Genomic DNA, 17318 nt, shown 5'->3' with positions numbered 1-17318 from the left:
AAGCTATCCCAGCCTCTGTGTGCTACCACACACACCTACCCACAGGACCCCACCTGCCCTGTTGAAAACCCCCTCAGCTGTGCTGTTTCAAACAGTGTCTTCCTTTTACAGATCCAAGGTCCAGGCTGCCTCTGCTGACGCTCTCCAGCCTCCTTCTGTGAAGTCCCTAAAATCTATAACCCTGCCACTGGCTCTCACAAACACCCATGTGATCCGCCCCACACACGCAGCATCCAGCTGCTTTGTGAGGATAAGAAGCTGCTGTAATTCTCACACACACTGGTTCAAGTGTAAATGGCAAAGCCACTCTGGGAAACTATGAACACGCACGGACCCCAAGACCTAACAAATTCCACTCCAAGTGTTTACCCTAAGGGAGAACATATGCTCACTAAAGTACTTGTACACAGCACAATCATGGCAGCTCTACGCGGCCAAAAACCAGAAAGCCTGGGCACGGTGGCTCACGCTTGTAACCCCAACACTATGGAAGGCCAAGGTGGGGGGATCACTTGAGCCCAGGAGTTCGAGACCATCCTGTGCAACACACTGAAACCTTGTCTCTACAAAAAAATCAAAAAACTAGCCGGGCATGGTGACACACTGTGGTCCCTGCAACACAGGAGGCTGAGGTGGGAGGATCATTTGAGCCAAGGAGGACAACGCTGCCATGAGCCAACATCAGGTCACTGCATCCAGCCTGGGCGACAGAGCGAGACTCCGTCTCAGAAAAAAAAAAAAAAAAAGAATACAAGAACCAAAAGCAATTAAATGTCCTTCAGTAGAAGAATGAACTAACAACCAGCACTACACCTATAAAATGGAAAACTTCCCAATAATAAAAACCAAGTCACAAGACACACAACAGTGTGAGTGAATCCGAAAATCCTTCTCCAAGGCAACGCAGGAAAGAGTGCAGCCTCTGCAGTTACATTGCTGCAACACTCAGAGCAGGAAAATGAATCTCCTCTGAGGGCAGGGGAGCGTCCTGGCTGCGAGTGCCAAGGGGCACAGGGATCTTTCCGGGTGACGGGAATGGTCTACATGATGGACAGGTTACCTGTTAACTTCACTGAAATAGACAACATGCAGGATTTCACAATTAAATCATATCTCAATAATTGTTTAAATTAGCACATAAAATAATTTTAATTTAAAAAAATACTTGGATATGATAAAAGTTTAGTGTTTTACTATTTTCAGTTATTCTTCACGTGTGAATGTGGTATATCCTATCTCAGAGCACCACCAGGTCACGTGTGCCTCCAAGGCCATACCTGGATCTCTGCAGTAATGGCTGCGTGTAAGGCTGACTCCAACCCTCCATCAGCCATCAAGCTGCCCACCAGAAGATCAATCATGAATCGACGACCTGGACTTATGTTCACGTCATTGCCTGAAACTGAAATAGAAAGTGTGTGCCAATTTGAGTGAAACGCCATCCCCTCCCAGCACCCTGACCCATGCCCTCTCCTGTTCCTTCCCCAAGCCCACCTGCGCAGGGCAGGAGAGCAGAGAGTGCCCGGGCCCGCTCCTCGGCGGTGGGCAGCAGCACGGACCAGCCGCTCTGCAGCACGGACTGGGCGGCCGACTGCACGGTGCTCAGCACGCCCGCGCTGCTGGCCAGGGTCACCACCGTCTGCTTCAGGCTGTTCAGGAGGACGCTGCCCAGACCTAAACCAAGGAATTCCGGGTCAACCTGGTGACTAATGGCAGCATGCAACTGAAAGGAGAAAAACAATTTTCACTTAGAACCCCTCAAAATGAATGAATTTCAAAGTCTTATTAAACACTGAATAAAACTCAATTGTATAAATAAAACTCAATTGTATAAACTCAAAAGTACAAATAGACAAGATAACTTCTCAGTTTACGTATTTTGAAAAACTAGACTAAAAATCTCTTACCCACAATGCTTGAAGTGTTTTCTAGAGGAATTTTTTAAACCCCACTGTGAACATGTATATGGAAACCTCACCAGCAGGCTCAGGAAGTGGACTCAGAGCCGGGGGCGCAAACGCCAAAGGCCTCCTGCCCGCTGGAAGAAGGCACAGTGCTGACCTCTGGCAAGGAGAGTGAGGAGCAGCCTCACTTTTCCTCTGCATCTGTCCTTCCTGTTGAATTCCTTTACATTTAAAAACCTTAACAACAATGCCTAGCACCCAAGACCAGAGTTCATGTTTTTCCTTACACACAAATGATTCCTATTCAAAATTTTTTACACTAAAAACATCAGTTACAGGACTAAACAATTTGATCTTGAGTAGTTGTTTACTCCCACATTATCTATAAGACTTCAAACCAAGTGCCACTCTGCACTCAGAACAGCAGCTCCTAATCATCACAGAGAGACGCACAATGTCAGCGCTCAACCCTCCACAAATGACTGATGGCCAAATCTCTAAGCATCCTCCCTCGTCCGTCTCATTTAGTATCACAGCTTCCTGGGTCTAGTCAGAGTATCATAAATCGAATCACCAGAAAAGCTGAGAACCCAGACCCGGAATCACAGCACCGAGAGCCCGCTGAAAACAGAGGCGAGAAACCAACCTACTAGGCTTCTTAGCTCTAAAGCGAGGGTGGTAAGAACCAGCCTCCAGCAGGCCAGCTGTCTGCAAGCAGAAGGCAAGAAAGGAAAGAACTCACCCGGTCACGACGGACCTGAGGAACCTGGTCGCTCTCTCCACCACCTCCAGCCACACAGAGGACACGGTGCTCTCGTCGAAGAGCGAGGCCTCGGGAAGTGCTCGCAGGGCATCCAGGGACTCCTGCAACAGCTCACTGCAGAGGTCCGCATCCTCGCCTGGGCGCACACACGCGTCAGAGGAGCCCCCCCACTCCCCTTACTCTCCCGCTGGGCTTCCCAGCCCTCAGCGAGAGAAGATGCCACTGTCCCCTTTCTAATCCCTCACTCAACAGGCCAAAATCTAGCACAGCTGTTCCAGTCAATTGTGTGTTTCACGGCTGTCACATGAGCACTACACTAACTTCTTGCTCTTCTAGAATTAAGTTCGTACTCAGTGTTCCATGGTAGTGGCTGGCGTGGGGTGGGGGGTGCATGCACTTGCTCTTTTTTTTCTCTAAAGCACAGACATGAAAAGCCAAACAGCCTCTGCAGCCTCTCATCTCACAAGCAAGGAAACTGAGGCGCAGAGAGCACATGGGATCAGCCGAAGGGCACACGGTGGCTGAACCGAGCTCGAAACCCAGACTGTTGGTGTGTTAGGGAAGCAGAACCACGCGCCACACCAGGGACCGTACCTGATCGCCAGGCCCTGCGCAGGAAGGCGAAGGCGAAAGACAGCGCCGCTCGAGATCCCACTCTGGCGAGCCCCTCCACGCCTTTGCCCGCAGGCCGGGAACTGCAGACGACACACACGGAACATATAACCAGTCAGCAGCGGAGGGTGCAGATACTACATAAAATCAATACTATGAAAGGGTGTGTACCAAAATCCAACCAATGGTTTTCCTCACATGACAGGATCACAAGTGCATTTTTAGTTTTGTTGTTTAACAACTTTCATCAAACGTCTTTTGTAAAGGAAAAGTTTTCTCTTTAAGAATCAAAGAAATGTACAAGGAATTTTAAACGTCTTGGGAAAAGGCTCATGAAATGACCTCACAAAGTGAGAGTCTAATGGGAGGAAGCAGACAATAAGCAGATAAATACATAAACGGAGGGAGAATAAAACCCACAGGAGAGACCAGGCCAGAGAGCAGCTGGAAGAAGAGCAGCAGAGCCGCACGGGGTAGCCTGGCTCGCCCCAGCTCCAGCGTCCTCCACTCAGGGTCTGCTCCTGGCTGAGGGTGAAGCCCTGTGTGCCTAACCCACCCCGTGAGGAGTCGTCCTCTTCTAAGGGAAGTGCTCATCACCCTCCTGTGTCTTTTAAAGCTTTTCACTACTTGTGTATGTTAATTTCACAAGTCAGTTTCATTCTGCATGCTATAAAAGGTTATGCAAATGGCTCACCATAAAAATCATCCTGTACAAGACAGAAAAGGCTAGAATACAAAAATGAACATATAATCTCAACTCAATCATGCACAACAAGTAATTATATTTTTTACTTTATACAATATCATATTTGTAACGTATATATATTATAGTATTGCTACTATAAACTATATTCTCCAAATTTACTAAAATTTGCTTTACAATCAGGGGAAATCCTATAAAAACAGATAATATGGAGTTCAAGACCAGCCTGGCCAACATGATGAAACCCTGTCTCCACTAAAAATACAAAAATTTGACAGGTGTGGTGGTGGCGTGCCTGTAATCCCAGATACTCAGAGGCTGAGGCAGGAGAATCACTTGAAACTGGGAGATGGAGGTTGCAGTGAGCCAAGATCACTGCACTCCAGCCTGGGAGGCAGAGCAAGACTCCATCTCAAAAACAAAACAAAACAAGCCAACAAACAAAAAACAAAAAAAGGATGTTATAGAACGATCTCCCCAAGATACAATGTGTAATAAAAATGGCAATGAAGACCACAGCTGGCTGGGGCATCAGTACATGCTTATCCACAAGTGCCTGAATAATGCACCGGGAGCTGAGAGAGGAAACACAAGAACCTCTGAGAAGGGCACTGGGTACCTGGAAGACGGAAATCTTTGCTCCTAAATGAGAAATATGAACACGACAAGACACAGACATGTAACAGGACACACAGTCCTTATAAGAGAAAGCACATGGGTCAAGTGTCGTCAGAGGAGGTGGGCAAGTCACTTTAGGTCAGGAGTTGGAGACCAGCTTGGCCAGCATGGCAAAACCCCATCTCTACTAAAAATACAAAAATTAGCCAGGTGTGGTGGTGCACGCCTGGAGTCCCAGCTGCTTGGGAGGCTGAGGCAGAATTGCTTGAACCTGGGAGGAGGTGGAGGTTGCAGTGAGCCAAGATTGCACCACTGCATTCCAGCCTGGCCTGGGTGAAAACATGAGACTCAAAACCAAAACAAAACAAAACAACACTACTCAGTAATAATGATACATGAAACGACCCCCTTGGGAAAATGTCAAGGGGATTATGCTGAGTGAAAAAACTCAATCTTGCTTGAGGCCAGGAGTTCAAGACAAGCCTGGGAACCATAACAAGACCCCAGTCACTACAAATACAAAATTAGCTGAGTGTGCTGTCGTGCATCTGTGTTCCCAGCTACTCAGGAAGCTGAAATGAGAGGACGGCTTGAGCCCAGGAGTTTGAGGCTGCAGTGAGCTATGATTGTATCACTGCACTCCAGCTTGGGCATCAGGGTGAGAACCTGTCTCCAAAAATTACAATAATAACAATAATACAAAATTTAAAAGCCAATGTCAAAAAATCACATAATAGACACAGAGAACAGATGAGTGGTTGCCAGCAGTTAAGGTGGAGAGAATACGTGAACGTGGGTATAAACGGCCCTTGTCCATGTACCCTGATTGCAGTGGTGGTCTCAGAAAATCCACACCTGAAAAAACTGCAAAGAAATACACAATTGAGAGCATGTAAAACTGGGAAAACCTGAAGAAGACAGGCAGACTATCAGAGTTAACACCCTAGTTGTGATGGCTGTGTCGTAGTTTGCAACTAGCTACCAGCGAGGGCAAAGGCACGAACAATAAGAGGAATCTCTATGCTGTTTCTTACAACTGTATGTGAATCCACAATTATCTCAAAGAAAGAAAGGCTTTTTAAAAATTTTAGGAGTTCTTCCACTTAATAAAAGATACATTCCAATTAATCCACCAACCCTATGTCATCACAAAGGAAACAGCAGAGAAAAACCAGCTGGGCTCTCAGCCATTTCTGCAGCTGAGGGAACTCAGTTTGATTCGACAAACACACAACAGTGTTTGGACAATCTGAGCACCTACCGCCCACCCATACATGACACTCTGATTCACGACCATCACAGCCGGTCAGGAAGGAAGGAAAGAACCACGGCACTCCTATTGCCAAATGGGTAGGAATCTCATCTGTCACTTGGTTTAATTTACTCTAAAACTATTTTCAAAAATACAACATGTACAGTCCTCCCTTGGTATCTGCAGGGGATTGGGACCAGGCCTGCCCCACCCTGGCTCCATAACAAAACCCTAGGATGCTCAAGACCCTGATATAAAATGGTGTGGTATTTGCATATAACCTGTGCACATCCTCCCGTGTCATTTAAATCATCTCGGCCAGGCACAGTGGCTCACACCTATACTCCCAACACTGGGAGGTCGAGGCGGGAGGGTCGCCTGAGCCCAGGAGTTCAAGACCAGCCCGGGCAACATGGCAAAACCCCATCTATACAAATTAAACACACAAAAAAATCGGCCAGGCGTGGTGACTCAGGCTTGTAATCCCAGCACTTTGGGAGGCCAAGGCAGGCAGATCCCTCGAGGTCAGGAGTTAGAGGCCAGCCTGGGCAACACAGTGAGTCCCTGGCTCTACAAAAAATACAAAGTAGCTAGGCATTGTGACACACGCCTGTAGTCCCAGCTACCTGGGAGGCTGAGGTGTGAGAATCACTTGAGCCCAGGAGATCAAGGCTGCAGGGAGCCATGATAGCCCCACTGCCCTGGGCAACAGTGAGAACTCCATGTCAAAACAAACAAATCAGAAAAACCATCTCTAGATTACTATAACACCTAATACAAGGTAAATGCTCTGTAATTCGTTGTCATACTGTATTGTTTTTTATTTTTATTTTTTATTGTTGTTTTGGTTTTTACTGCTTCTCTTCCAATATTTTTGATCCACAGTTGGTTGAATGTGTGTTTGTGAAACCCACAGATACAGAGAGCCAACTGTAATGTGATTTCAACTGTATTTAAACATAAGGAAACAAAAAAGGAAAACAAACAAAAAATTAAAACATAAGAAAACAAGGAAACAGGCTACAAGTATCACTCCTGTCTGTGGGGAGCAAGACGACCAGGGTTTTGCTCTTGTTTCTTTCTGCCTCCTTTATCTTCTATGTGCTCTCCAGGGAGTCACGTATCACAGTCAAATAAAGTCAACACTCCCAACTACACAAAATGTAAGTTTCATCTGGCAATCTTGTAGTTTCACATCTGAGGGCAAAAGTCTAATAGACAGCTTCATTTTGGAAAAGTACAAATTTACATAAGCCTTAAACATTCTAGTGTCTGTTAGCAAATAGAGGAAATCTGTGATATATTAACAGGCATCAACAAATTAAAACTCATATGCCCAAAAGCATCTCTTTTTTTTTTTCTTTTTTCCCTTTTTTAGATGGGGTTTCATTCTTGTTGCCCAGGTTGGAGTCCAATAGCGTGACCTCTGCTCACCGCAACCTCTGCCTCCCAGGACCAAGTGATTCTCCTGCCTCAGCCTCCCGAGTAACTGGGATTACAGGCCTGCGCCACCATTCCCCGGATAATTTTCCTATTTTTAGTAGAAACAGGGTTTCTCCATGTTGGTCAGATCTCGAACTCCCAACCTCATCTCTAAAAACCCCATCTCTACTAAAAATACAAAAATTAGCTGGGCCTGATGGCAGATGCCTATAATTCCAGCTACTGAGGAGGCTGAGGCAGGAGAATCACTTGAACCCGGTGGGGTCGGAGGTTGCAGTGAGCTGACATCCTGCCACTTCACTCCTGCCTGGGCAAAAGGAGCGAAACTCCATCTCCAAAACAAAAAAAAGGTATTACCAGGAACAGATGGCAACATTACAAAATGAAAATTTGGTCAATCCACCATTAAGACGCAGCAATTCGAAACATGCATACACCGAACAAACAAAAAAACAATGAACATAACTGAAAGGAGAAAAAGACATTTATACTTTTATCATTGGAAACCTCAAAATCTCTTCTACAGCTGATAAAATTATGAAACAGAAAAACTGCCAGGATATAGAACTCAACATCACCATCAATCAACTAGATCCAATCAAAATTTATAACGTCATAACCACCTTTCGCACCAAACAAAATACTAAGTTAGAAACATATTCTGGAGGCAAAAACCACCAAATTTTGAAATTAAAGTCACACGGGCCTATGTTCCCTCAAACAATGGAAACAAATTAGAAGTCAACAAGAGAACAATTAAGGGAAAATTGCCCAAACCTCAGAAACTAAACAATAAACTTCTAAATAAATCTAAGGACCATGAGGAAGTCTCAAGAAATTTTAAAATTAATTTGAACTGGAGAGAAAATGCGCGCCACCAAAATGTATGGAAAGACCTATGGCGGGAAGGAGAAACCACGGCACCGGTGACAAAACTTGGAAAACAGGCCGGGCCGTGGCTCCGCTTTTCCGTAATCCCAGCACTTTGGGAGGCCGAAAGACGGCTGATCACGAGGTCAGGAGATCGAGACCATCCTGGCTAACACGGTGAAACCCTTCTCTACCAAAAGTACAAAACTAGCGGGGCCAGTATGGCCGTGAACCCGCCACCGGCGCTGAAAAGAACAGCAACCGAGATGGTTGCAGTGAGCTGAGATCCGCCACTGCACTCCAGCCTGGCGACAGAGCTCAGACCACTTCAAACAAAAACAAAAAAAAGAAACTTGGAAACAACCACAATGGGTGCCCACTGAAAAACTCAAAGGCAACAAACCGAAAAGGCGAAAGAACAACATATGGGAAATGAAAGTAAAACAGAAAAAACAAACATAAAGCAAAAAGCTGGTTCTTTGAAAAGATTAATAAAACTGACACATGTCTCTAAGCAAGACTGACGCCCCCCAAAAAAAGAAAAAAAAAACTGGCACAACTTACCACCACACCACGAAACGCCTGCGATACCGTGACCGGCACAGTAGCTGACACCTGTAATTCCAACACTTTAAGAGGCCCAGGTGGGCAGATTATCTGATGTCAGGAGTTCAAGACCAGCCTGGCCAACATAGGGAAACCCCGTCTCTACTAAAAAATACAAAAATTAGCCAGGCGTGGTGACAGGCACCTTAATCCCAGCTACTTGGGAGGCAGAGGCAGGAGAATCGATTGAACCCAGGAGGCGGAGGTTGTAGTTAGCCGCGATAAAGCCATTGCACTCAAACCTGGGGGACAAGAGAGAGACTTCTCTCAAAAAAAAAATTTAAAAAAGACATCAAAAAAGAGAATTAGGAATTACTAGGTACAACTCTATACACAGGACTTTGACAACTTGGGCAAAATGGACTTATTCCTCAAATAATACAAATTACCACAACTCACCAAATATAAAACAGACCATTTGAATAGCCCTACCACTATCAAGAAAACTGAATTCATAATTCTAAGAATCCCAATAAAAAGAAATTATCAGACCCAAATGAATTCACTGGATAATTCCATCCAACATTAACGCAGACTCAAAACAGTCTCTTCTGGAATCTAGAGGATGAAAATCTTCCCAATTCATTTTAAGAAGCTAATATTAGCATGATATTGAACCTACAGTACAAACTAGAGAACAATATACTTTACATATATAGACACAAAAGTATTTTTTACCTTAAGAAACTAGAAGAGACAGAAGAGCAAATGGAACTCAAAGCAAGCAGAAAAATGGAAATAATAAATAATAAAGCAGAAATCAATGAAAAAGAAAACAAACAAAATCAATAAAACCAACAACTGGTCTTTGAAAAAACTCAAACTGGTAACTTCTAGTAAGACTGATCAAAATGGAAAGAGAAAAAGTGCAAGGCATATTTCAGCAAATTTCTGGATAACAGGTGGTCTACACTGGTACTTACTACATGCAAGATAATAGCATACGCACTTTGCCTGGCCTTCTGTACTGATCCCATAATAACCTACGAGGTGGGTACTATTATCAACCGCAGATACAGATTTTTTTTAAGACACAGGGTCTTACCCTGTCACCCATGCTGGAGTGTAGCGGCACAATCAGTTCACTGCAGCTTCCAACCGCTGGCCTCAAGCAATTCTCTCACCTCAAGGTCCCAAAGTGCTGGAATTCCAGGCATGAGCTACCATGCCTGGCATCAAAAATTATGTTAATACATGTACATTTACACATGTATGTCCATGCAAGGAAAAGTAAGTCTGAATAGCCACACCGAAGGGATAATAGTGGCTAACTCTTGGAGGAAAACTGAAATTGGGGTGGGCAGTCAGGTGAAATCTCTACTTTATAATCTATACATTTTTATAAGAAAACATTTATTCCATGTATATTTTTAATTGGAAAGAAAATGCATCAGACATTTAAAAAATTGAATTATACAAAATAAAGCAAGCAAAGAATAAATATATGGGTTTTATAGGGTTGGGTCAAGGGAAGAGATTATGAAAGTCCATCCATGATAAAGAACTCCTATAACCCAAAACAAAAAGTCAATTACAAAAATGGGCAAAAGGGCCAGGTGCAGTGGTTCATGCCTGCAATACTAGCACTTTGGGAGGCCGAGGTGGGTGGATCACCTGAGGTCAGGAGTTGTAATCCCAGCTACTCTGGAGGCTGAGGCAGGAGAATCACTTGAACACAGGAGGCGAAGGTTGCAATGAGCTGAGATTGCGCCACTGCATTCCAGCCTAGACAACTACAGCCAAACTCCGTCTCCAAAAATAAAAATAAAAATAAGACAAAAGATTTGAATAGACATTTCTCCAGTGAATGTATACTCATGGTCAATAAGCATGTAAAAAGATGTTCAGCATGACTAATCAACAGGGAAATGCAAATCAAAACAATGAGATGCTCTACCTACTCACACAAATTAGGATGGCTATCATCAGACAAGAAAAGAAAAAGTATTAGTGAGGGTGTGGGGAAACTGGAATCTTGGTATACTGCTGCAAGAATGTAAAACACTGTAGCCACTGTGGAAAACAGTTTACTGGTTCTGCAAAAAGTTACATCTAGTGCCAGGTGTGGAATCTCAGCAACTGAGGAGTCTTGAGGCAGGAAGACTGCTTGAAGCCAGGAGTGTATGACCAGCCTGGGCAACACAGTGAGATTCTGTCTCTAATTAATCAAGCATGGTGTCGCGCACCTGTAGTCCTAGCTACTTGGCAGGCTGAGGCAAGAAGATCACTTGAGCCCAGGAGTTCAAGGCTACAGTTAGCTAAGATTACATCACTGCATTGCAGCCTGGGCGACAGAGTGAGACCTGATCTCAAAAATAACAATAAATAATAAGTTAAACATAAAACTACCACATTATTGGCCAGGCGCAGTGGCTAACGCCTGTAATCCCAGCACTCTGGGAGGTCGAGGTGGGTGGATCCCAAGGTCAGGAGATCGACACCATCCTGGCCAACACGGTGAAACCCCGTTTCTACTAAAAATACAAAAAAAATTAGCCGGGCGTGGTGGCAGGCGCCTGTAGTCCCAGCTACTCGGGAGGCTGAGGCAGCAGAATGGCTCACAGCAGGATTACAATTGTGAAAGAAAAATGGAAGCCACCACAAGGTCCCAAAATAGCATCATGGATAAATACAATGTGGTACATTCAAATGACGACATACTAAATTATTCAGCAATAAAAACAACTATTAATACACAGAACAGCAGATAAATCTCAAACATGTAACTGGGAGTAATGAAGATGGTTTCACAACGTTACTTAAAATATGGTTCCACTGGGCCAAGTGTGGTGGCTCACGCCTGTAATCCTAGCGCTTTGGGAGGCTGTAGCAGGTGGATCACAAGGTCAGGAGATCAAGATCATCCTAGCTAACATGATGAAATCCTGTCTCTACTAAAAATACAAAAAAATTAGCCGGGCGTGGTGGTGGCGCATGTAGTCCCAGCTACTAGGGAGCTGAGGCAGGAGAATGGCGTGAACCCAGGAGGCAGACTTTGCAGTGAGCCGAGATCGCGCCACTGCACTCCAGCCTGGGTGACAGAGTGAGACCCCGTCTCAAAAAAAAAAAAAAAACGGTTCCGCTTACATGACATTCTCAAAAACAATACCCTTACACTGATGGAGAACAGATCAGTGGTTGCCAGGGTACAAGTCCAGGGTACATGTGATAAAAAGCAGCAGCACAAAGGAGCTTTTGGGGTGATGAAACTTCTCTATCCTGATGATGGTGGGGGTACATGAATCTATAGAGTTCACAATTTACTGAACTAGATACCACAAAAAAATAAACTTCATGTAATTTTTTTAATTAAAAAAAATGTAGACTGGTTGCGGTGGCTCATATCTGTAATGCCAGCACATTCGGAGGTTGAGGCGGGTGGATAAAGAGGTCAGGAGTTCAAGACCAGTCTGGCCAACAGAGTGAAATCCCATCTCTACTAAAAATATAAAAATTAGCCAGGCGTGGTGGCGGGCACCTATACTCACAGTTACTTGGGAGGCTGAGGCAGGAGAATCATTTGAACCTAGGAGACAGAGGTTGCAGTGAGCCGAGAAGGTGCCAAGCATTACAGCCTGGGCGACACAGTGAGACTCTGCCTCAAAAAACAGAAAAAAAAAAAAAAAGGGAATTTGGTATGTATAAATCTATCCATATATAAAATATTCTGTAATAGTAAAAAACACACATCATGTCACACAGAAAACAAAAACATTTACTGAATGCCAAAAAATCTCCCTAAAAACCCCAATCAGTTGGGATCTACATAAAGAACAATTATGCTCTGCTTTCTAACCATAATTTTTAAAAGAACAAAGAACGAAAAAAATTCACCAACATCATGACCTCAGTTGCAACACAACTGTCCTTAGTCCTTGTATTGGTTACAAATACAAAACGAACAGCTCAACTGAACTAACTCTTGTCTCTCCAGAAACACAAACACAAGACCTCATAAAATGAGTGAGTTTCTATTGGCCGCAATTGCTGCAGTTTACCTCTCCAATTTTCCCCTTCACAGTTAACTAAACAGCTCAAAAACTATCAGGAGCAAACAACAGTCACCACGATATAGTTAGGGTGTGGCAGATTTCTTAACCAGTAATAATAAATAGGAAAAATTTTGCCTATTAATAGATCTCAAGTTTAGTGCACTTGCAAGAAACTAATTAAAAGGCAGCCGTGCACAATCTACAAAAGGAGCCATGAAGACTGTTAGTTTTTTTAATGGAGCGGAGTCTGCGCTCTGTCGCTCAGGCTGGAGTGCAGTGGCGGATCTCAGCTCACTGCAAACTCCACCTCGGGTTCAGCCATTCTCTGCCTCGGCCTCCCAAGTAGCTGGGACTACAGAGGCGTAGCCCGCCACCTCGCCGGCCTAGTTTTGTATTTCTTGTAAGTGAGGGGTTTCACCGTGTTAGCCAGGATGGTCTCGATCTCTGACCTCGTGATCCGCCCCTCTCGGCCTCCCAAAGTGCTGGGATTACGGGCTTGAGCCACCGCGCCCGGCCAAGACTGTTACATTTTAAGTTACAGGAAATAAACCTACTTTTCTAACATAGCAAGATACAACTGACTTCCCTTTACATACCCTAAAAAAAGCCTTACACGAGAAATTTAAACATGGAAGCAGAAACACACTAAGAAAAAGACATGTCAAACCCCACCTGTATCTGTTTTCAACCATTTGGAGTCAAGGCGAGCCTGGGCAGCCAAACAGAAAGAGTCAGAGGGCATCTTTTCTCCAGTTTCCTCCAGTTCTCAGGCCTGCAAGTAAACATACATGTTGAAGACCTAACGCTTTTTAATAGTTTACAAAGACACTCCCGAAAGGTTTAACGCTGAAAAAAAAAGAGAACAGAAAGGGGGAAGAGAAGAGCTGGGGGAGGGGAGTGAAGGGGAGAGAGGGAAAGAGGGAAGAGATGGAGGGGAGGGAGGTGGGGAAGGGAAAGCCTCCTTCCAAGGTAGGCAGGGTGTGCCTAGTTTCCGCACCACACTGGCAAGATCTTGAAAATGGACGGTCACAGGAGGCCAAGTCACAATGTCATCCCCCTGCCCTCAAATCCAAAAGGCACACACACCCGACAGGAAGCCCATCGTTTTTACTTTTGTTTTTTTTTTTTTTTTTGAGACGGAGTCTCGCTCTGTGGCCCAGGCTGGAGTGCAGTGGCGCGATCTCAGCTCACTGCAAGCTCCGCCTCCCGGGTTCACGCCATTCTCCTGCCTCAGCCTCCCGAGTAGCTGGGACTACAGGCGCCGCCACCACGCCCGGCTAGTTTTTTTTTTTTTCGTATTTTTAGTAGAGACGGGGTTTCACCGTGTTAGCCAGGATGACACTGATCTCCTGACCTCGTGATCCGCCCGTCTCGGCCTCCCAAAGTGCTGGGATTACAGGCTTGAGCCACCGCGCCCGGCCAAGCCCATCGTTTTGATGACAAATGACAGCTGCATGAATCTGCCGCTTTACCCCACAGCAGGGCGCGTGCGTGAAACAAATTACTCAAAAGGATCGCCTGCAGAAACGCCCACAGCCACCACCACTTAGAGATGGAGAGAGGCCCGAGGCTGCGCCGCGGGAGGTCCCTCAGGCCGGCCCCGGTGCTGCCGCCGCTCCACCTCCGCCTCCCGTGCGCGGCCGCCCGCCAAATCCCCGCCCGCACCGCCCCCGCCGCCGGCCGCCCCGGTGCCCCAGGCCAGGACCTGACGCGCAGGGCGCGGACGCCAGCCGCTTGCTGAGCCGACGCCCCCGATCCCGGCGCCACTCGCAGCCCGAGGCGCTGGCCGATGGGACTGCCGCCCCCGCTTACGGCCAACGGCAACCAGGCGGCTCCGCGGGCGCAGCCGACTGGGAACAGGAGCCCTTCGCCGCTGGTCCGGACTCTCCCGCTTCCGGCAATCCGGTTTGTCTTCCTACTCGGAGCTCACGGGCTGCGGGCAGGGCCAACCGCAGGCTCCGGAAGGCGGGACTTCCGCCGCACGCACGCACGCCCGTTCTCCCGCGAGAGTGCGGGTGGGCACCGCATCCGGCACCCACGCTGTGAGCCAACGCCGGCCGAAACCGTCGTTTTAAAAAAGGCTGGGTCCGGCGTCCTGGCTCGTGCTTGTAGTCCCAGCAGTTTGAGAGGCCAATGCGGGCGGATCTCCTGAGGTCAGGCGTTCGAGACCAGGCTGGCTAACATGGTGAAACACCGTCTCTACCAAAAATACAAAAATTAGCCGGGCGTGGTGGCGCACACCTGTAATCCCAGCTACTCCGGAGGCTGAGGTAGGAGAATCGCTTGAACCCGGGCGGCAGAGGTTGCAGTGAGCCGAGATAGCGCCACTGCACTCCAGCCTGGGCGATAGAGTGAGACTCCGTCTTAAAAAAAAAAATTATCGATCTAGTTCTAAACCTCATTTTGAATCCACCATATTACTCTGAAATACATTCATCTTTCCTGTGACTAAAACCTTAAAGCCTAACCAGTAACTCCCATTGCACTTAAGGAAATCCAATCTCCTTGCTGTGGCCCCTGAACAGGCTGCCGCTGGCCTACCACGGTGCCTCTAGTTTGTGTAAAACGCATCTGTCAACTTACAATAAACCATACAAGGCTTTTTTAGCTCTAAAAGGCTATTCTTCACTAGTTGCTGTGTGAATCAGTATTTCTGGGTATAATTAGAAACTATTAGAGTTGATGCCCAAGACTCATCTCAACCAGCACGGGGGAGGCATCTGCTCCTTTTATAGTTAGTGACTCGGCCTCCTCCTGCTGGGCTCAGTCCTCAGGTGGGTCTGACTTAGCTCAGAGCTGTGCAACCCTAGTCCTCCTCTCAGCTCAGAGCTGTGCACTCCTAGTCCTCCTCCCCAACTTTCATAAGTGCTCTTTAGGATGGAGCTGAACATGGCCTTCTCGAAACCACTTGGCTCCACCACAGGCCCTGAGAACTGATTGGGTCATTCTGGTGGGCTCCCCAGCCTAGCCAAGAAGGGTTTCTCTAGGGAGACTGGCCCTAACTCATGAGACCTGGAGCCCCAAAGATCCTGACCAGGGACTTGCCTCCTCCAGGGAGGGGCCACTCGCCCCCACCCAGCTCCCTTCACAGGGACCCATCCGACAGAGCTGAGGAAAACCATGCCGCATAAATGAATGAATAAATAAATAACGATGCCGGGTACCTGTGGATTTTGTAATTCCTGAAAGAGGGCAGAGTGGCTGGCTCACAGCAAGCGCAGTAGCAGGTACTGCTCCCTGGCTAGGCTGTGCTCTGTCTCCTGGTTGGGAGCCCTAGGGGACAAGAAAAGCCAGAGACCAGCTCGCCCAGAAGGCACCTCTCCACCCCTTCCCCGGAGTTTCTGGGACACGAAGCCCACCTGAGGGACATGTGCCTCCTTGGGAGTTGTATCAGGCCTCCTTCCTGATCTGGCCATGCAGTGGTTTTCAGTGCCAGAAATAGACGAATAGAAGAGGCCCTTTATTGGATGTTCTTCAGGAACACGCACACTTCTTTGGATCTTTCCATCATTTTATCTCTGTTTAAAGTTAAATGCTGTGTTATACCGAGTATTGGAAAAGATGTAGAAGTACAAGAACTGTCAAGCTGGCAGTAGCATAAAGTTGTATAAGCACATTGGAAACCTGTTTGGCAGTTTCTACTAAAGCTAAATATATGCCTACCTTCAGAAATTCCATCCTAAGCATGTACACAAGAGAAATGAATGCAAATGTCCACAAAAAGACTTATATAAGAATGTTTATTGTTGGCTGTGGTGGCACACACCTGTAATCCCAGCACTTTCGGAGGCTGAGGCAGGCAGATCACGAGGTCAGGAGAAACCATCCTGGCTAACACAGTGAAAACCCATCTCTACTAAAAATACAAAAAATTAGCCAGGCGTGGTGGCGGACACCTGTAGTCCCAACTACTTGGGAGGCTGAGGCAGGAGAATGGTGTAAACCTGGGAGGTGGAGCTTGCAGTGAGCCAAGATCCTGCCACTGCACTCCAGCCTGGGTGACAGAACAAGACTCCGTCTCAAAAAAAAAAAAAAGTGTTCCTTGCCATTTTTATTCATAAGAGCCCCAAATGAAAACCACCAAAATGTCCATCAACAGGAGAGTGAATAAATGGTAATACATTCACATCATGGAATACTACACAGCCAAAAAAGAAAAACGAAGGGGCAGGAACATTCCACGACATGGGTGAACAGAGGGAGCCAGGTATGAGAGACACTGCACCATCCCACTGAGATGAAGCGCAGGAAGCAGAACTGACGACGATTGAAGTCCGAAGAGTAGTTTCCTTTGTGGGAAAGTGTAGATCAGGAAGGAGCCTTCTGGGGTACCAGAAATCTGCTGCATCTTGGCTGGGTGCAATGGCTCACGCCGGTAATCCCAGCACTTCGGGAGGCCTAGGCGAGAGAGTCGCTTGAGCCCAGGAGTTAGAGACCAGCTTGGGCAACATAGCGAGATCCCATCTCTACAAAAAATTAAAAATTAGCATGGCACGCTGGTGTGCGCCTGTAGTCTCAGCTACTCAGGAGGCTGAGGCAGGAGGATCGCTTGAGC

General features: G+C 46.5%; 1 protein-coding gene across 2 annotated transcripts in view; it reads right to left on the bottom strand.

Annotated features, from left to right (window-relative positions):
- LOC100998183 (E3 ubiquitin-protein ligase HERC2-like) overlaps nucleotides 1-12306 on the bottom strand; it is a 60382-nt gene extending 48076 nt beyond the window's left edge. Inside the window, exons 1-3 of one of the 2 annotated variants that reach the window (XM_031668912.1) lie at nucleotides 12260-12306; nucleotides 3262-3362; nucleotides 2647-2803 (exon numbers count right to left, since the gene is read on the bottom strand). The gene's annotated coding sequence lies outside the window, so the exon portion shown is untranslated. The other variant, XM_031668913.1, reaches the window with a different exon arrangement.
- Nucleotides 12307-17318: the final 5012 nt, after the last annotated feature.

The sequence above is a fragment of the Papio anubis genome, chromosome 7 (assembly GCF_008728515.1).
Source record: "Papio anubis isolate 15944 chromosome 7, Panubis1.0, whole genome shotgun sequence".
Taxonomy (NCBI): domain Eukaryota; kingdom Metazoa; phylum Chordata; class Mammalia; order Primates; family Cercopithecidae; genus Papio; species Papio anubis.
This window is presented reverse-complemented; position numbering and strand designations above follow the sequence as displayed.